This window comes from Myiozetetes cayanensis, unplaced genomic scaffold (genome assembly GCF_022539395.1).
Source record: "Myiozetetes cayanensis isolate MyiCay16 unplaced genomic scaffold, myiCay2020 scf3, whole genome shotgun sequence".
NCBI lineage: Eukaryota > Metazoa > Chordata > Aves > Passeriformes > Tyrannidae > Myiozetetes > Myiozetetes cayanensis.
This window is the reverse complement of record NW_026087521.1, coordinates 57,017,904-57,039,437: the sequence shown is the minus strand read 5'-3', so window position 1 is coordinate 57,039,437 and position 21,534 is coordinate 57,017,904. Positions and strand designations below refer to the sequence as shown.

Here is a 21,534-nt window from a genome sequence, read left to right as displayed (position 1 = left end):
TTCAGTCGTTACTATGATTAAAACTGTAGGATCCTTGATCTTTAGATATGAGCCTGTCAGGGCATCTCTTGGGCTGCTCTAGCATCTTCTGATGGACAAAAACATCTCCTTGGTACCTGTAGTCCCTTGGGTGTGTTCTACCTCTCTCTGTGAAAGGGCAGCAGGGGCTGGGGCAGCAATACCTTGCCCTTCCTGCCCAATGCATTTACAGGGGTCTCTTGGTGTACATCCTCAGCTCTGCATGTTGCAGAGGGCACCTCTGCACCATGCCTGGTGATTTCTTGCACACTCTCAGGGCTGATGTGGGCTTTCGGGGAGTCCACCAAGGCTGGAGGTGAGCGAGCCTTGGCACTCAGTCACTGCCTGGTCTCACAGCTCATTGTTCACCCGCAGCTGGGACCCAACAGACTTTCTTTGTCTCTGTTTTATATAAATCCTCATCGCTGTAGCACTTCATCTGATGTGACTAACACGCATGGTTTTTCTCTGCTCTCTCCCCTGAGGAAGGTGGGGGGAGAGTAGTGTAGGCAGTGCAGTATTTCTGCTTCAGTCTGGTTATTTCAGAAACAAACTTAAAAACATATGTTCATTTCAGTTCGTTTATGTGACAGAGACAAGGTCGAAGAGATATGCCTGGAAAGTGGAGCTGAAACCTCCCTAAGAGCTGGACTGGGTTGAGGGATCCTGTTACATGGAGTTTATTGCAGGCTGGTATTTAAATTCATTATAGCCTGCCCCATCGTTGTACTTTTAAAAGTTCCCTTTCTTTTACAAATATCTTCATTTTATCTCCTCCTGTTTTCGTACTTTTTTGGGTTGTTTTGTTTGGTTTTGTTTTGTTGTTTTTCAGGACAATTTAGTTTTTTGAAATACTTTCTGTTTTGCAGAAATCATCATCTATAATATAGAAACATATTTGTACAAATATTGATAGCCCAAACTTTCTCCTTATCTAGATCCTCATTGTGCTGCATGTTGTGTCCTTTCTCCGAAATTCCTATCTAAATTTCCACTGCTGGTGAGGCAGTCTGTACCCTTGAAATATATGCATGTTAATAAGGCAACAATTGGGGTTGGCAGGAAATGGTGATGGAAGATTTCCTCACAAAAAAAGTGAGGGCTGGCACGTCTGGTTTTCATTCTTCATCAAAGCAAAAGGAGAGTTTTATAAGTGATGTTGGGAAGAAACCTGAGGAGGGGAGATTTCAGGAGATGAAACCTTGCCTGCTGGGGAGGGAGGTGAAGGGGCAACTGGCTTCAAGCCACAGCTCAGTTGGACCTGGTTGTAGACCTGAAGCCTCTGCCTCTTTGAGCTTGCTGGATGGAGCTGCTCCCCTCTTGACCAGTGTTTAAAGATGTAGAAAGTAAGAGGAAAAGTGAGAAAACAAATGGCAATTAACTTAGTCGTGAGAGGAGAGCACCTGAGTGCAACGCAGGAGGCAGAAGTTCAAGCCTTTGCTGAAATCTGTCACAACAAAGAATTAAACTTTCTCGTTCATGTTCTCCTCCAGCACTGTAATCCCTCTGGTTGCTGAAGCTCATCCTGCTTCTCACCAGCCAGGTTTTCCCTGGGGCTGGGAACTTGCAGCCATTCAAGTGCTTTTTCTGGGAACAAGTTGCCATAAAGTGCTTCCCAATACTTCCAGGACGGCAAAAGGGATTTGATGAAGACAGCTGTCATTTGGTTATACCTGTATGCAACATCTTCTGGTCTTTTGTGCAAATATAGTTAGAAGCTTGAATTAAAAGGGGAAAGAAAGGTAAATTGGGATTTTTGGAGAGGTTTTGGTAAAGTCTTGCACTTTATTGCTGTAGTGATGCTATGGAAATGTGATTTATGGGGCCAGGGAGAGTCTAAGTTGGAAGTCTTTGTGAAAAAAAAAATTGAGATTTTTGGTAAGAACACATGGTTTTGAGCACTCCTTTTTAATCTTGCACCTTGGAGATGTGGTTAATTTTAAAGGGAACGGGATCAGTGTATAAACCATGATAAGCCTCCATTAACTGAAAAAGGGAAAACATCTACTGAACCAGTTTTGAAATGTCTGGATGCAAGCAAAAGGGATCAGAGGTCTGTTTGTTGCTCAGAGAATGTATTTGACACAGTGGACTAATAAATTTTCTCAGATTTTCTTTAAAAAGTTAGTTAAATGAAAGGTCAGTCCCATTTGTAAACAAAGCTGTCTGAATTTATTGTAAAGTAAAAGCATCAGGGGCTTTTGCAGTACTTTCCACTGTGGCTGAGTGCCAGTACAGTTGCTTTTTAGAAAGCTTAGCGTGTATAATTCTTTTTTATTAGAAAATAAGTGGAAAAGACTTGCCAATCAGCAGCTTCAAAAGGTCCTTGCTGCAATATCAGTGTTAGAGCTGTGCAACAGCCTCCTAATGAAACAGGAAAACAGACAAGTTTTCAGGCACTTTGGTGGAAAACTGAAGCTCTGAGTATCTTAGTGAAAGGTTTATGAACCTTCTGGGGAGTCTCCGCTATGTTTACCCAACCTATACTGATTTTTTGCTGCTTTTTTCAAACTAGCTGAAAAACTGTAGTTTCAGGAGTCAAACCAAACTGAAAGCAGGGGAGAGGGACACTGAGAATGGGAAATCTTGTACAGACACCTGCAAAAATCAAAGCAGCTGTTTGTCATGTTGCACTGGCAGGAATGCTGTGCCGAGCAAAGGTAGTGGTTGCTTCACAAACTTTCGGGTGATGACATCCTACTTGCTCTCCGCCTATCCTGTGGCTGATGCTGGCAGTGCTGCCCAGTTCTTTTCACATTATCTGTCCAAACTAGAGGTCTATCAGGCATGTGAGCCCCCTGCAACACAGTGGGAAAGAGCAGCTCTGTGTAGGGACCCAGGCTGCATGAGCTAGGCAGCTGCAGCAATGGGATTGCCTCTCCAGCTATCCCTAATTGTTTTGGCCACAGCAGTGCCAAGTTTAAAGCAGGCTAACGTTCTGCTTTTTGGGCAGGACCTGTAACAGTGGTCTCATCATTTAAGGCTAGTGTGGATACCTCTGTGCCTGGAGTGCTTCGTATCCCATGCTTGTGCCTCCTTTGCTTTTTATATAATGTGGCTTGTACATGGTGTCGTTTTACTAGAACAAGGTTTCTTAGGCACTGCTGTAACCAGAGATACCCTGACCTTACTGTCACATGCTGGCTATTTCTTGTGCCAAAACAAAAGGTGAGAAAATAGATATAAAGGGATAGAGCAATTACCATGTATGTATTTGCCTGTAAATAATCTAGTGGCAATGTTTATGTTTCAGGTTTCTGCTTTGTTTCTGCTTGGCAACTGGCTTTGGAGAGGCTCAGGGGGGTTTATTTGATTTTTTCGAGGGAGAGAGAATAAAGATAAGGGGAGGTTGACTGAGGCTGTTGTGAGGCCAGTGAAGCTGCAGCACACAGGCTGGGAGCATGGCTCACTCTTCACATGTGTTTAGGGAGGTAGCCAGGTTCCCAGATAGGATGGACAGCTAGCTAGGAATGAAAGGATAGCACAAAAATGTTCTGTGGTCACATGGCCACATTTTCTTTGGGCTGGCCTTCACCCCCTGTCCCCATCACCTTTCCTGGGCAAGGCTCTCTCTCAAGGCTTCTGTAAAAAAAAAAAGAGCTTCACCCTTTTAATTAAAGCTGGGTGTTTAAGCAGGTTTCCAGTAAACTAGTGCAAGTGCCTGGACTCTTATTTCAGCATGAAGGTGTGTTTTGTGGGTTTTTGTTGTTGTTGCTGTGTGGCTTTGGTGTTTTTTTGTTGTTGTTGTTTGTTTATTTTTGTGTGGTTTTTTTTTAATAATATACTTTTGAGTTATTTTAGCTTAGGAAAAACAAGTAAGAGCAGACTGAAATTAATGCACCATTTTCACACCTCCTCCTCAACAAAAAAATAAGCATCTCTTGAGACTGAATGAAAATCACTGGAACATTATTAGGCTTTATGGGAGAGTGCCTTCTCATGTGTCCCACCAGATGAGAAGGCCTCATCACAGCCCCAAAGCTCTTCTGGAATACCCGGTTGAAGGAACACAGCTTTTGTAACGGCCAGCTCTTGGCTCTAAGAGAGCTTATTTCTCTGAGCAGCAGAGCCCTTTTCTTGCCCACTCTGCCTTTGAACCAACGAGCGTGAAACCTAAATGATGCTGTGTGACTTCCCGAGTTCTGGGGTATGCACGGACGGCTCTGCCAGCGTTGTTCATGCCAAGCGTTCAGATAGGCAGGGGGACTTTACGTGCGGCGTGTCCCCTCCGAATCGTCCCACAGCGGCCCGTCCCAGCGGACCACCTCGATGGCTGAATGAACAGCAGCTGTTCATTAACACGGAACAGAGATCCGGCGCTGGCCATAGGAAGTAAAAGCCCTAGAGCACACTGCAGTAGCCTTCTTCTCCCTTTACAAAGCTGCTCTCTGTTAAACTGTGGTATCGACCCTCACTGGCGTACAAATGCCCTTCGTTAGGGTTTGCACGCTGTGTTATGTGAGCCCGCAGTTGAAAAGCAAATGAACAAAACCTGCTTGTGGTGATTTAGTGTAATGGCACTGGAAGTCAGTTTAATCAGGAAAAAAAAATGGTTGGGGTGATTATGCTTAACTGTAGTGCTGGAAGGAGAGGGACACTTGGGCGCTGAGGTGGTGACTTCACCGGTGACTGGGGAGGAGATGGATTATTTGCAAAATCTCAGCCTGACATGGCTCTCCCAGAACAGCCTGCTCCTAAGACACAGATCCTTATATGTTTAATAAGGTGTTAAGAGCAGAACTTGAAATGTTCGCTCACATTCCTCTGTTCTGGATCATTTCAGTGACCACCTGGTGCCCCTTTCTTCTTTTTTTTTTATTTAAAGACGCTTTTGCATCCTGCATATTACTTTCTGTTTACCCTTTGGGCCCCAGCTTGGCAGAGTGCCATGGAATGTGTTTGGTGTCCTGTCCTTTCCTAACTCAGCAAAACACTGAAGACAGTGCATAAGGATAAGCTGTCGTGCTTCCGCTCCCACCTCACTGGGAGAGCCTCATCCTACCAGCTGCTAGAGTAGCCTTTGCTTGGAAGGTGGGAGAAGGATGTGAAAGTTTGTACAAACAGTACTTTTATTCCCAGGGAGATTTTTAACATTTATTTTGATGGTTTGGTCAGATTTGCATACTTGAACAGTGAGAGCAGCCTGGTATCAAAGTAGTAGGAGGGAGTTCTGTTCAAACAAAAAAATAATTGCTTTCATGGGTCCAAGAAAGTTTACTCTCAGACATCAGGAGCTGAAAGACTTTCCAGCTGAGGTGCCATTTTCCCTGTGTTAGTGCTACAACTGTGAATGTAGCTGGGATTTGCAAATTCAGTTAATTTGCTAAGCTGGAAGCAAGGCAAAACTCTACGCTTTCTGAAATGACCAGAGTGAAAGTCTGTATTTTAACCTTAAGAAGAGGTAGCAGGTCTGGGGAGTGTCATTAAAAAGAGGAACTCATGAAATTACACTGAACAGTGAATTGCCTATCTTTTTAGTGTGTCTGCATGCGAGGATGTGATTGAGAGAGGGAGAGAAAGGATGAATCTGACAAAAACTTTATTAAGTTTAGGAGTGAATGCGGAGGAGGCCATAGTTTCAGACTGATTTAGGAGTGCATTTGAGTCTGTTGAAAGAACCTGGTGTAAATGGCTGTGGGCTGCTGCCATGCTGAGGGCCTATTATGCCATCAAAGCTGCATCACCTCCAAGGGGCACAGGCTAAGGCACCTGAACCTGCTTCCACCAGCAGCACCACATCTCCCACCCAGCTTCTGCCAGCAGAGGTATTCTGGTGAGGGGACAGAGCTGAGGTGACTCCCATGTCCTGAGCTGGCTTTGCTGTGCTGGTACAATATTGCTCTATAAACTATCTAAAAAGCTAAACCAGCTGAACTGTTTCAGGTTTAGTTTGCTTAAGTGACCTTTTAGCGTGGCGTGAGTACACTGAATCTTTTAGTTGTCCTTCTATGGATATCTTTTGCTTTGTCATGGTGATGATGTGCTTATTTGATTTGTTTAGCCCCAAAGTATTTTGGCTAACACTGTGTTGTCCTCTGCTCCAGGAGGCCTCTTTGATTCAGGTGCCACCAGAGCTTCTGCCACCGCAGCTTCTCTAGGAAGCAAGCCAGGATTTTTCTGGTAATCAGAGTGCATTGCATTTGTTCACTGCTGTTCCTCTTCCCTTATCTCTGTTTGTATTACGTTACTATTCAGGGTGTTCCCGTGCTTGTGCCATGTTTGTATGGTGCCCAAAAGATGGCACCTCTGTGAGCTTGTGATCTGTGTGGGGGACAAAAAGTACCAGAGAGAGTAGCTAGGGATTGCTATAAAGATCTCAATGTCGTATTTTGCTCCCCTAAATGAAATTCCTGCTGTAGGTCTTCCTACATGCTAAAGTAAGGAATCTGTGTGAAAGTGTCTTTACTCCATGAGTGTTTATTGTCAAAGTCCTTCAGGTTTTGTTTGACTATTTTGATGTGTCCAGTTTCTTATCTGATGCTTTCTGGTTACCTTTCAAATTCACGGACAAAGTCCAAAGGAAGATTGGCATATACTTACAGAGGGTGGAGTTGGCAAAGAAAGGGTTTAGCTCTGCCTCTTTTTTTGATTGGAAGGTTGTCCCTGTAAAATAACCCCAGCTGGTGTCTGAAAGAGAAAGAGTTTCTGCATCTTCTGTAACTGCTACTGTAATAGTACCCAGAGGAGTATATCTCGTTTTAAATCGGAGGAGAAGACTGTTTGCACTGTGTTACTGGGGTACCACAGACAGGTGATGGGGCTGGGGACATGTTCAGAAGAAGAGTCAGCTTCAGGCAAATGTCTGTTGGGGCTGTTTTCATGACCTGTCCTCAAGGATGTCCAGTGTTCAAGGTCCCACACCATCCCCAAGTGTTCCACTCTACTATTTCATCATTCCTAATGCTGGAAAACAGGCCCTTACACCTCACCTGAACCTCTATTCCTCTGATTTAAACATTTACTTCTTTTCCTAACCCCCCAAAAACTCCAGTGTGTATATGTCACATATGATCTGCCTGCTTTAACATAGAATGTTTGCATTTCTGAGAGAACACAGAAGAAAGCCAACTTATATCTCAGAAGGCAACTTAGGGGCCGTTCTGGCTGAGCAGGGACTTGATTGAAAGACAGAAAACTCCACTCTTAGCATTCCTGTACAGATTTAAAGCACCTACATGTGTCCTGACTGATAGTATTTAATGTGTGGCAAGGCTTGGATACTGTGAAAGGAATATGAGAAGGTGTGTTACAAAGAGATTGTGTTTTCTTGGTATATGCTTGCTGTCTGCCATCCTCAGGAACAGGAGTGATTCTGGAGCCACCTTCTGATTAGAGTGACAGTTACAGGTGTGTACCAGAGTCAATAGTGAAACACCTGAGCACAGCAAGACAGCAGGCAATCTTGTGGTGATTATTAGTGAAATATTTGCAACCATGTCCAAGTAATTCACTTGATGAGTTATTCACAATACTCCCTATTGGCAGAGAGGTTATCAAATTTATATTAACAAGGAGCAAAAATTATTAGGGAGGAGGTTAGTTGTTGTGGTTTTAACTGGGGACCAGAAAGAAAATTCTCCCTTGGGTCATTTACACTATTCTCTTGACACTCTGATAGACAGGAACTTAGCTCTCAATTGGTCCTTCTATCCCAGCTTGAAATGCTTAGAGTGATGATGATCTCATTCTTGTGAGCTATGACATAAGGTGTGAGTGTCAGTCTCAGGAGGTGACCACATCTCTCAGAGAAGTTTCCTTGTGAACTTTCTCAAGCAGCTAAACAACCCACTTCAAGTGGCTGTGCAACAGCTGATTTTTCCATGTTTCACCAAAGCTGCAGGAAAAGCAGTGATTTTGAAGCATTTCACAGCCATTGCTTTGATTTTGGAAAATTCATTAACAACAACAACAACAACAAAAATCATTCTAGTGAGGTGAATAAAGCTGAACTGGCAAATCACGGATACCCAGAAGCAACAGTGTCCTGTTTATAAGGAAAGAGTGTGGTTACTGTGGTCAGACAGCCGGGCTACAGGCCAGGTCATGCCTCCTAAACATATTTTAACTAACCTCATGTCACAGGCAGGATGTGGGGAATGTAAGATTTTCTCTTCTGAAAGGTAAGGACCATTCGCAGAGAGTGTAGACTGGCTCCCTTGACAGCTGCTTTGCCTTACACCCGTTGAACCTCTACTTCTTCATTAGGGTATCAGAGGAAATTTCTAGACCTGCTGGGATCAGAATTGGTGCAGATCCACCTCAGTGGCTTTCCTCAGGCAGTCAGAAAGGCGAAGACAGGCTGCAACCAGGCCTGAATGGCCCCATTCTTCTCAGCCAACCACTAACACTTAAGGTATGTTTCTGCTTGGCAAGCACGGGGTATGACAGTAGCACATAAATCATGGGTGCAGCTAACATGGTCTAAAACCCATGAGGTGGTAGGTAGAGCCCCTGGAGAGTCCTTGCTCCTTCCCTGGCTGCTGGTGTTGCACAGGGTGGCTGGAAGAAGCCATCAGGGCTACCGAAGCACCTCGGCTTGGTTGCCTAGAGCTAAGGGGACGTCTAGTGGTGGTATTTTAAAATCCAGATTTCCCTTTAACTAGAGGCATCTAGTTTTCCTACTGTTGCTGCAGCTTCCTTGAAAGTGATGGGCAGAGGCAGCAGTGAGATTAAAGGTGTCTTGTGTCAAATTTCCCTTGTGAAAGAAACTGCCAAATTGAATTACTGGACACAGGCAAGGCTCGGCTTTTAGTCTCTGTGTGGCAAACCCTGTGATGGTGGTGGGGCTTCCAAATGCAGAATGGGTATAACTGGTGTAGAACTGATGTTGTCTTCCTGAAATAGCCTGGATGGGTTTTACATTACCTCTGTTTCTGCAAGTGGAGACCCCAGACCACAATAAAAAATAATTTAAATTTGTAATTTGATTTTTTATGTGAATTTACAGAATATGTAAGACATTCATGACTTAGACAATGCAGTGAGCCCCTGCTGTATGACACAGACCTTCAAAAGCCAGTTGCTGATTTCTCAATACAGTGCACTGATTTTCGCAGTCATATTTCATCTCCCCTTGGACAATAATTGGGGACTTAGAGTGGGGTAAAACTAAAAGATACAACACTCTATCCCCTTTATCCACATGCTTATATATTGCTGTGACAAAGGAGAATGCATGTAACTATAGATATCCATGCAAGGCAATGCGCTAAATAAACACTGAAGGCAGATTAAAAGAGGTTCACTAATATCATCCTATTCTCTTGTAGGATTTACTAAAAATTTCCTTGGCATTATGTGGTTGGTGGTAAGCTTGGTCTGAGGGAATGTGCTCATGGAAAGACAGCTCTTTGGCAAAATTATCTTTGAGAGTGTGCCAATAACAGCTAGAGAAACTCAGGTGCAGCTCCAAAAAGGCTGCTCCTCCCTTATGAGGACCATTGCAACAGGCAGACTTGGTAATGCAGTGTTAAACTGCCTTCTCTTTCTTCCCAGTCTGAGAAATGCATAGTTTTCTCAATGTAAAGGAACTAATTACTTATTTTTCAGGCTATTAAACCAAATGCAGTGTATACATGCCCCCCTCCCCGATGTGCTCTGGAATTGCTGCTGCTGCAATCACAGTAGGAAAGGGTTTTGCTGCTGCTGTTGTCATGTTTTTCTTGTGGCACATTTTTAGACAAAGCTGTCTCTTGTTTTTGGATGGGTTTTTTTTAATGCACTGGGAAACTTCTGCTCTAGCTCCTTGGCCAGTTTACTTTTCCAAATCCCAGAATTAATTTTTTTTAATGTTTCTTTGCTACTTCTCAGTAACTCTTCTTTTCTTTTCCTTTCTTTTTCTCATATCATGAGGTCTTTTTCCACTCCTCAAGCCAATGACCAACAGAAAGACGTTCTGTAACAATCTCTCACCTTTAACCACCTAATTTATTTAGCCCAGACTTTTCTCCATCCTTCTATCTTCTGTGTGTTCAAAGCAAGTTATTACCTTAATTACAGAGCATCCCTTCACGATGAAATAGCTCTGGTGCTGAGCAGCAGCACAGGCAAAGCTCAAACACCTACAGACAAACTTCAAACTTCAGACAAACTTTCACGCTCCTGTGCTTAGAGATTGATAAATTCCCCCATGTGATGTACTGAGGTACTAGTTTCCTTTTCCATAGATTCACAATCAGGTGTGGTGGGTTTGTTCTGTTTTGTTTTCTTTTTCAGAGTTCCTGCCCAGATGTTTCCCACTGATTATCTTTTATTTAAATTTAACTTGTTCCTATTTAATTCTTACATATTCTTCCTTACTTAACATTTTTGCCAAGACACGTACTACGAAGGTCCAAGAGGAGAAGGGCTGCGTGTGGAGGCAGTAGTTTTTTCCCAGTGAGATTCTCCCTGCCCTTACTACACAAGTGTAAGTAGTTTTAACTGTCTTTTGTTTTGTTTGTTTTTTTTTTTTTGAGTGAGGAGCAGGTAAGGTAGTTGTAAAAAAAAAAAAGGATCTGAGTTTTCCTTTTGCTGTGCTCTGACTTTTCCAAGGCTTGTGAAGTACTGAAGGGGTCTGTGATGGGAAAAATCAACAAATGCCTCTTCCTGTGTATCAGCGTGTTCTGCAGGGCCTGCCTTTCCATTGTGATATCCCTTCTTCTGGCCTTGCTTTGCTCATCTACACCAACTATCACTACTTTGGGCTGCGCAGCAAACCCCAAACCACTGAAGGAGAGAAGAGTCCCTCTTGTTCGGAAGAAAGCTTCCCTTTTCTAGATATTCTTGGAGTGAGTTTGGAATGATCTTGTTGCTTTTGTGAAGGATTTTGTCATTTGCCAGTTTGTGACATGTGGCAAATCAATTTGAATTTCCCAGCTCTTCTGCAGCACATCACTCTGTTTTCCACCTGTCTTGCCAGACAGACTAGATTTGCACTCGTAGGGTCCAAGCAGGCGTGGTATTTGTATGAGTGATGCAAATATTTTCTCCTTCCTCGTGACGTGACTGGACAGAGTGTGTATGAAGAGTGGGTGTGCTCAGGTACAGGCAGTGCGTGTATCATGACTGTGTTTACAAGTGATGCTCAAAAGACCCGTCCCTGGGCTTGCACTCAGCTGCTGCTGCTGCATCCCTGGCTGGCGCTGACCATCCTTTCTCCCGTGGAACAACAGTGCCAACTGCTGGCTGCTGAGCCAAACCTGCCAGGAACCGGCCGTGCCTGCAGGTGGAATTGGTCCTCTGCGCTTAATTTTAGGATCACCGCTACTTAAAACAAAGCATCCCTTTGCTGATGGTTTGGGTACTTCACGGTAATACCTCGGTTTGGTGGTCCTTGTTTCCAAAGCACAATAATATTCTACTGAGCACAGGTGAGCCTGGGCCGATTGCCTTCCCTTGGGCATTTCTCACATTCATTTCAAAACTAATTGTTAATGATGTTTTAAAACCCTGTGTCTCTCCTGATCTCCCAGGCCTGGCTGCTCAGAGAGAGGAGAATGTTTCTGGAGGAGAAAGTTTCTTCTCTGAGCAGTGGAAGGGCCATGAAAGGTGTCATATGCTCCCTGGAAGATTTTAATCGTTCAGTTGTGGCAGCAATTTGCCATGTACAAATTTGAGATACTCATATGTGTTATAGCCACAATGAGGTCTGGGGAAAATGAACTGGTGATTTATGTATTTCTGCACAGGGTACTACATACTGGTTTTGTTCAGGGAAAAAGGGAAAGAAAATGGGGAGGGTAAGAAAAAGAAGACAATACGCAGGTGTACATGGAAGTGTCATTTTGTTTTAATTTCAGTGAAATGCTTTAATAGAAAAATAGTTTGTTTGAATTGTTTTTCATTTGTTTGTTTATTTGTTTGTTTTTCCACCAAGAAGAATATCAAATGGGAAAGACAGGCCTGTTTCTTTAAATGTTTCCTGGGAAAAGGTGCTCTCGTTATTTTTTTGCTCTATAAGGCTCTGTATTTTCTCTGTCTCCTTTCCTTTTTGGCCTGTGGTCTTAATCTAGGGATCACAGTGTTTGCAGGAGGTGGTAGTAGAGAGGACACATGTATGGGGAGTAGGAAACTGGGGGAAAAAAAGTATTAAAAAAAAGAAATTGAGAGGGGTTTACAGAGAAAGGGCTTTGCAGAGAAAGGGGAAAGATGGTAAATGGGTAAAGCAAAAAACCAATAAAATGGGGAGAGATGATCAGGGGAAGTTTGCAGAGAAAAGAAAGGGTAGGGACAGGAAAAGACAGGCAGCCAAACAAACTGAAAGTGAATTTCATGAGTCAGGGCTTCTGTGTGTTTCTGGCATCTCCCAAAAGGCCATTTTTTACTTCCTCCCAACCACAAATGTTCTATGTAGCTTTTGGAACAGAAAACAAGAGGAAAACTAATAAATCAGCTATTCTCTAACATATGTGACAAGCCCAGGCTGAGGCACAGGTGAACCACAGCCATGTGAGGTCTCTTAAACTGAAGCTGGAGAACTTTGCCACTACCACAGTACTGCTTCTAGCCCTCTGTTACTCTTTCATTTATGTGGTGTTTTGTTTTTCCACCCAATGTCTTCATAGGGAAATCTAAATGAGGCAGAAAGGAGAAAAACAAACAAAAAACACCCCCCCAAAAAACCCAAAACAAACAAAAAACCAACAAACAACAACAACAACAAAAAACCAACAAAAAAACCCCAGCAGTATTTTGATGCTACCTTGAAAGACAGGAACATCAAAACTCCTCCTGTGGAACTGAAACCTCAGGTTGAAAATGTAGCCCTCAGGCAGTCTGTCATTGTAGCCACAGCTGGGAGCCCCAGGGTGGCTCTGGGCACCGTTGGGGACCAGAGGGCTACCACACTCCACTCAGGAGAGGATAAACTGTGTGCAAGCACAGTTCTACTTACATAGTGGGTCCCATGCCAGTCAGGTGTTATGCTAAATGTCAGCAGTGGGAAACTGGAGCAATTAGGGGACAATCTGAGTCAGTTTTTCAAGCCATGAAACAAAATATTTCTTGTGAAAGAAACTGGCATCCTGTGCAACTGATTTCTTCAGTATCATAAATCACAGGTTTGGGGTTAGAAAGGACCTTAAAGATCACCTATAATTCAAACCCTCCTGCTATGAACAGAGACACCTTCCAGTAGACCAGGTTGCTTAAAGCCCCATCCATCATAAACACTTCCAGGAATGGGGCATCCACAACTTCCCAGGGCAACCAGTGCCTCACCACCTTCACACTAGAGAATTTCTTCCTTATACCTAATCTAAAGCCACCCTCTTTCAGTATGTACTGCTCTGTTTCTAATGACAGTGTGTTGAATTTTTATCAGTGATGTGAATAATTAAGCTGGATATCATGCCATTATTTATTATTTCTTTTAATTAAACAAAATGAAAATTTTGCCAGGACACGTGGTTGCAATTTTCAAGAGTCTTGTTCTAACCGTGCACTGATTTATTTTACTTTCACACAGACAGGCATTCCTCCTAAACTGTATGTTTCTCTGAATAAAGGGAGCAGGCTACATGCTTTCCTATCCATGGCAGCCTTTGCCACTGAGATAGCTAGCCTCTTACTGAAAATATATTGTTATATGTATAATATATTATTGTATTATTAAGGAAACTTAATGGTGGAGCAGGACTGAGCAGACTCAAAGGAGAGAGTGCGCACAAAGGTGGGATGAGAGGCTGGAGAAGGCAGAGAGCTGTCACTCCCTGTACCACCCATGGGTTTTCCCAGGCATGGGGCATGCCATGGGGACAGGTGAGGTGGCTGTGTCTGCTGTCCCTGCAGCCCGAGCAGTGGCAGTGATGCTGGGAGCTGCAATGCCGCTAGATGTCCCTTGTCACCCAAGTGAGGTAGGCGGTACATCCCCATCCCTGAGCTTCGGGCATATAAGATGTAGCGTTACAAAGAAGCCTGTGTTTTAGGCATTAAATATGGAGAAAAGTTGTGTCTGTATTAAGAAAAAGGTCTTGTATTAGCCTGTGAGGTAATGTCGTGGGTAGCAAGGAGAAAGTCACTTCTTTAGCCCCTTTATATTTCATTTTTGCTGGAAGATACTCCATCATAGGGAGGATTTTGTTTTGGAGGGATATTTACACCAGCACAATTCAGTATTTCCTGGTGGAAAAGAAATCAGGCTAGGAAGTGCTGGTTTGGTGAGCCTAACACTGTGGTTTCAGCTAACTTTTCCCTGCTGACACAGGCCTGTCTGGTGCCTGCATCAGCTGAGCTGGTGGGGGGGTGTGGGGCAAAAAGGACCTATGGGCTTTCCTTGCACCTGCTAAATGATTTTGCTATTTTAGGCATGTTTATGTTGAAAAAGGCCAGAAAAAAAGTCACTTCTATGAAGAACTCAGCCCCTCCACCTCACTGGTGCAGCTGTAGCCCCGAAGGCTCAGTGCGCCCCTACAGAGAAGGGAAAAGGCTGGTGGAAGAGGGAACAGCTGCTGAGGGAGGTGGACTGGTGTAGGCATATGGCATGGAGCAGGCAGAGCCAAGGGCAAGAGGCTGCAAGCTCTTGGAGGCAGTGTCTAAAGGGGGCACCAGGAAACCTCCCAAACCTGCTTCCACCTGGCATCCAAAACTTTTCCTTATGCTTCCCAGCCCCTGTGTCACTCAGCGTACACAGATCCACGTGGATCCCATGCTGCTCAGCCACATGGCTTGTGTTTGCCTTGTGGCTTGATCCTCTCTCCAGCCACCTGTGCTGGTGCTGCCGTGCCAGTGGTGCTCTTACTCCTCCAGACCAGTGTGACAGCTGGGTTTGAAGGGCAGCCTCCAACAACAGAACTGTGCCAGGCTCTCAGCAGTCCTTTAAGAGTTAATGCCTCCCTGTGGCCATGTTTTCACCACAGTGGAAACTGTGTTTCCATATGTCCCTAGCTTCCATAGCTGGCACCTTGGCGTGGACATCTGTGCCACTCGGCATGCCTGTGCCCTTGCAAAGACTCACCTGAACTTGTGCTGGGCAAATCCTCCCACTCCTGGTCTCCTGCAGTGCCCCGTGTGCCCTCTGACCATACCACGGCTGCAAAGTGAGGTGTGCCTGCCCCTAAACTGCTCTGAAAGCAACCACACAGCTCACCTGACCAGCCAGCGCCTACCACGTTATGGACTTTTCTCCAAAGTAAGTAATAACTGACTGACTGTCACCTGTTTCTCAGGATGTGCTGCTGCGGTGTGTGACTGCACAAACCAAGCTGTTATGTGTTCAGAGTCATATCTGCCTGCCTGCATGACAGAAATGAAGCATTTGGTGCTTTCTCCTTCATTTAAAGCTGCGGGAGCCTGTAGGGCGTGTCCTCCTCGTGCACCAAGGTGTCCACGTGTGCCACTTGTCAATCAGGGACTTCTTCGCCAAGGAACATCTGAGCAAATCTCTTAATAACAGAGGGACTACACACAGATTATTGTGATCATAATTTCACCAACATAGCCTTTATTACTAATGGTGATGTTGGAGATGGAAAACCCAGCGTGATTCTCAGATCCCTGCTGGAAAGTAATAAAATAAAGAGAAACAAAATCTGCACGTGTATTTGCTACCAAACCTTTGAAAAACACAAAAGTGGAATCCTGCCAATGCTATTACTGGCAATTTTTCAGAATGGAGCCTCATTCTGAGGTAGGATTAGAAGTGGAAGTGCATTTTGTGTCTCTGATGTTGCTGTGCACAAATGGAGGGCTTACAAACATTTGGCATTTGTTGGTTTCTATCATAATTATTGTGTGCCACTCTTACACCTTCAGAGAATTTTTGAACACCTGATAATAGAATAATTAGAAAATAACTTCATCTATCGTAAAAAAAGGTGCCTATTTTGTTAAGGCAAAGAACTGACAAAAGAAGCACTTCAGTGGAAGTGGTCTGATAAAAATGGAGCAGTGTTTCTTTTTGCTTTGTGAGAACATGGATGAAGGCTGGCTGGCTTTTACATAGTCTTTTGTTCATCCCTGGGCAACGGCAGAACTCGCAGCTAAATTGTGGTGTCAGAAAATTCTCTGATGGTAGCTGAGAATGATATAATATCATGTATACTCGTAGCAACAACAACAAAACTATTCCAAACCCATAGCTTGGATTTTGAATATCAGAATGAGTCTTCAGCACTAAGCAATGAGCCTGCAGTACTAAGAATACAGCAGAAAACTACTAAAATTTTTTAAATGTAAGAAGAGTCACTTGATATAACCAATAGCAAAAAAAAAAAAAAAAGGAATGTAAATGTAATTTTAAATTATTTATTTCACTTTCTTTCTTTTTTCATGTTAATATATTCTTAGCTCCTAGTTCACAATGACATGCTAATTATGAATGTAAGAAAACCTAACTTTTTATTGTGCTAATTAACCTGTATGTCACAGAGACATTTGGGGAGAATTTCCCATGCTTTCTAGTGTGAATGGAAGGAAAGAGCAGCAGTGCTCACTTGAAACTGAATTTTTTTTTTTCTAGTACCTTGCAAAAAGGCATCATTGTATTTTGATTAATCCATGCTTGGTCCACCTCGGATGTTTCCATGGAAACAGAATTTTTTTCCTTGATGGAAACTGTTAGGTTTAGGAAAGCTCCTCACTGCACAAAACCATCAAGCTCCTAAAGAACTACTTGTTGGAAATTTAATGTGCATAAACAAAACTCCCAAATTCCTCCTTAGTGTTATTGTTGTCAATGCTAATAGAGAACTGTTTTCTTAATGACACACAGTGGTGCCTTTTCACTCCACAAGAAAACAGAATAACAGTAGTATTCTTTCCACTGCAAGAAAGCATTTCCTGGTCCAGAAACAATTAGCCTGCAAACCTTCCAAATTTAAATTTTAAGAGTTCTGATGTGTGTATATTACTTATTTCTGGATCCAAATAATTTGGCTCAATGGCTGTTAAAAATGTAATTGATTTTATTTTGAATATTAGCAATAATTTGAACAGATTATTCTTGTGTGCCTCAATTTGGGTTATGGAGTTTTGTTGGGGTTTTTGTTTCATTTGGTTTTTGTTTGGTTTGGGTTTGGATTTTTTCCTCCCAAAGAACATATATTCTCTTAATGGATGCTACTGTGATATTTGGAATACCATTTGAAAATCAACCAACAGAGGGAGCATTTTTGTGTTATTATTAATTTAACCAAGTAGTTGGAAACTTGACCATCATTTCTCCCATTATTTTTGGACAACACATTTATTGTGTAAAATTAGAGGATTTCTCGACCACTAAAATATCTTGGTTCAGAGTGTTTTAGTTTTAAAAAAGTCCAGTCTTAACTTCTGCTGACAATGCAAGTAGCTATTTTAAATTGTTGGGTTTATTGCTTGGAAATCTAGAAGTTTGAGACCAAAAAGTATTTATTATTTTGGTTAATAGGTAATTGCTGGTTAAAAATACATTGAGCAAAACAGTTCAAACTCCTCTAATTTATATTTGCCTTTTATTACAGTGACATTTAGGAGTACTACTCAGACTTCAAGAGCCCATAAAAATACAAAAAGTAAATATTTTTGTTACAGTAATGCCCTGATGCTAGTGGTTGTGTAAGGGAGGGCAGAGAGAGAAAAAAATCTATTGATTTGTTCACCTTTTTTTGTTTGTTTCATCTTTGTTCTTCATGCAGGGAATCTGCCAAACGGAAAATGGAAAATCACTTTGAGAGATACCACAATTTTTAAACTTCTTCAAGAGACATACAGAAAACAGCAGTTATATATCAACTAGAGGAAAAAAACGCAGAAGCCTAGATATTTCTTGGTATCCCTTTTATGTGTTCACTATTAGAATGTGAATAATAATAATGATGATGGTGGTGATACATTCACTATTAGAAAGTGGATGATGATAATAATAATGTTTTGCACCCTGTGTTCTACCCTAATCTTTGATCAAGATTTTGGAGTACTTTTAGCTGCTGTAACTGAACTCTATAATACTTCTCTATTGTCAGCACAAGATGTGAAGTGATTGCTGCTCTTTGCCGTGTCTCAACAGATCGGAGTCAGGTACCCAGCTGAACGACACGGGAGGCTGTGCAATGCTTTACAGGACCTGGCTGCAGCAACCTAAGTTTGACTTGATGCAGGTTCAGGGCTGAGCATCCCTCTTGGCTAGGAAATGTGACAATGCCCAAAATGGTCACATAGTCAGGGTGTGGTGGTTACATACCACAAGCTTGACTTTGCAGAACTATGCTGCCCAAAGACCAGGGTTTCTTTGAGGAAAGTGTTTCTCCTTTAGAGGTGGGGCTGCTTTGATGGGTGTTCATTTTGAACCTCAAGAGAATCTTGATGTGTGAGATACTTTGAGTTAGTAAGGTCTTCTAGTTACTAAGATTTTTTTCCCTTAATATTGCTTTCCCTGCTGATTAAATTGGGATGGAACTCTTTGGCTTACCATTTGCCCAACGCCCAAGAATGAGCAGCTCCAGGAACCTGCAGTGCCTGGGCCTCTTGGGGACAGGAAGGCACAGTATTAATGGCATTAACACTGCCTTAAAATTAAGTGTAGAGCAGTACAGTCTGCAGCACTGCCATGTGCAGGAGAGGGAGAACCCTATTTATACGCCAGCAGGCTATTCTGGGAGTGCTAACACTGGGAGTGAGCAGCTGTGAGAAAAACAGAGAATAAGTGATAGTACACTCTGAAATGGAAATCATAGCAAAGCACCATATGTGTTGACTGAGTAGTACCGCCAGCGCCCTCGTTTCGGTGCTCTGAAGTGATAGCTTACAACTTGCTTGATGAATTTTCACAAAACTGCTGTTCCACACAGTAATCTCCAGCATTGCAGCTGTTCTGACTTGTATACAGCACATGGGAAAACAGTGGTCAGCAAAATTCAGTCTTGAATGCTGCTGGAAGACCAGGCAAGAACTGAAATATTTGCCTTCCCCATTGCAGACCTCATTAACAGATGTACATATCATCCCCTGGGAATGCAGTTTCCTGATCATGAGGTTCTTCTGTGAGCACCACGCAGATGGATTCCTGCTTGCAGGACTCATGCGTTGCAATGTTTACATTCACCTCCTAAAGCTTTCATACAAATATGAGAACAGAATATTAATTCCCTTGACAAGGCTGCTTTGTCACACAATTGGGCTGTTTATTTGCCTGCCATGATTACTATCACTATCAATAGTTTCAGTTTTGTTCTTGGACTCTTTAAAGATTTGAGAAGTTTCTGTGGGCCGTGTTTGTCTGTGCAATGGAGTTAACTCCAGCCAAGCACGTGTACGCAGCCAAGGGCAAGCCAGGACTTGTGACAGTGGGGTCCTGAGGTGGGCTTCCTAAAATGTGTGAAAAGCCAGACTGTTAAAAGCAGTCAAGGCTCTGTTATGGCCTCATCTCTCAAATCACTCTGCACTTAACATAGCAAAGCCTTGAAAATCCAGTGGTTCTTGAGCTCTTTGGCTCCATCACAGGTGTTAAGCCCTTCACAGGTGTTAAGACCTTCTCACCATGGCAGCTCCAGCCAGACACCAGTTTTGAGTCACTGCAACTGCAGCCGTGTGTCTATCCTGGAAGGGCATCCCAGACGCAGAGGTCTGTGCCATGGCCATGGCCCCACTTCTGCGCCCTCCTTCTTCCTCCCCCCTGCAAATCCTGGTGGAAATCCCTCCTCAGATCAGGCATGGCTTCGAGAATGTCTCAGTTCTCCATCTTTGCTGCATGTGCTTTGCTCTGCTAGCATGCCTGGTGGTGTCTCCAAAATGCCACCACGCTTTCTGATATTTCCCGTGGGGGAAACACACTGTTCCCTGCCCAAAAAGCCTGGTAGGACATCGACATATTCACTGCCTACGTGCTCAAGACTCTGGAGTGACCTAGGCCAGGTATTTGACAGCTTCAGTATCAGTGTTTTTTCAGTCTTCCCCACCTACAATCTTCTTTACTTTTCATTTTCTATCTGAGGTTGATGTACTTATGCGTAACAGTAAATTGTGCACCTAATATCAGAGGTTTTCCCAGTAACTCCTGCGTTTAATTAACCCTGGCATTTTTGCAGTTTATTATCTCCTCAAAAAATGTATGCATGTGTCTTGTGGGAAACACCAGGTAGAAGTCAGATGAACTAATCCTGCCAATTTATTCTTCTGGATTACTTGGAAGAAAGAAACAACTACATTGTTTGGTTGTAGAGTAAGTTATGGGTCAGAAGCAACTAAATCCTGTTTTCAAAACTGATGTGTCTAGAGATATGCAACTCTGTGTGTCTTACTGAAAATCCTGAGGATGGAAGTAAAATATCTAACAAATCTGAGAACCTAATGGTGCTGTGAGCAAGCCAAGAGATTTCCAATTCTGTAATGACTGTAGGTATCCAAATTTCACTGATTGTTGAGTTTATGTGCCTTACCATGGCTGTTTAAAGGCCATGCTGAAAGATTAAACATAAGAGGTTTCTTGCTGGTGTTGATGAACAGGAGTAATTTGCTGTCATGATGCAGCAGCAGCAGCTGTGCACAGGAAGATTGTCAGTGGGAAGGTGCTCTGGATTAAGTTAAGCACAGGGTTTAGGGCCTCAGTTTTGGAGGACTTTGCAGCCGTTGCTTGCATCTTAATTGGCTTCTTATTTGGGATTGTCCTCTTCCATATGGTAAACTCCAAGACTGTGGAATCCAAGGTGAAAACTAGGGCACTGAAACCAGCTCCTGACCAGAATTCCTCTCATGACTCAGATTCCTCTCACCTCGCCATGGGCGAAGAGTAGTGATGCAAGAACAGCGGTTCCCAGAGAGAACCACAGTTCAGAGAGCAGAATTATAGGCACATGCACATAGCTGTGTGGTTAATCGTGAACGAGTGGAGCGTGTTTTGAAAATATTGCATAATGTAATTACTCATTTCTATGCTGCAAACTCCTCGGGGAAATTACTGTTGTTTGAATGTACACGTTAGGCATATGGCCATTGTATTAATGTTCTGTTTGGGAAAAAATACGTTGGTCAATAATTTGACCTAAGTTCACAGTTCTCTTATGGGTCATCAAATTAGTCAGAACCTTATTTGCTGAACTTCAAAGCAGAGTTATTTTGAGGCCAATGGAATTTGAAGGTTCTGAGTCAAGAAAACAAGCTCCATAATTTTTTTTTATTGACAGCAGTTAAATATTCTTTCCTGGCACATTCAAATGCAGATAATACTTTTGTGTGCCTCCAACTCAAGAAATCTGAGGAATCTTTAATTTTCCTAAATATTCACTCTTTGAAAACTGGTTGCTTTAAAGTGCTGTGAGCTGAGTACAAAAATGACTTCAAATCAGAATAATTGAGGCCAGGAATGACCTTTGGAATTATCATTCTTCAAAAGCAGTTGCGATGCCAGGGCAAGGGAAAGAGCTGAGGGAACTTTTGGTAATGGTGCTTGAAAATACAATATGTATGAAGAAAAGACAAAGCGCAACCTAAAAAAACCAAACCAAAACAAAAACAATAAAAAGAAATTCTAAACATGAAATACCATCACTGATCTGCTTCATTCCAAGCTTTCTTAAAAGTTGGCCTATTCCATTTCCAGACTTTTGGACCTTGTTTTGCCAA

At 42.9% G+C, this 21,534-nt stretch overlaps 1 long non-coding RNA gene across 3 annotated transcripts in view; it reads left to right on the top strand.

Annotated features, from left to right (window-relative positions):
• Positions 1-19,597, top strand: part of LOC126644596 (uncharacterized) — a 28,492-nt gene extending 8,895 nt beyond the window's left edge. For all 3 annotated transcript variants that reach the window (XR_007629959.1, XR_007629958.1, XR_007629960.1), the window contains 4 exons: positions 8,224-8,371; positions 10,335-10,426; positions 15,165-15,625; positions 17,613-19,597. This is a non-coding gene — a long non-coding RNA (uncharacterized LOC126644596). The remainder of the gene's footprint in view (positions 1-8,223; positions 8,372-10,334; positions 10,427-15,164; positions 15,626-17,612) is intronic.
• Positions 19,598-21,534: the final 1,937 nt, after the last annotated feature.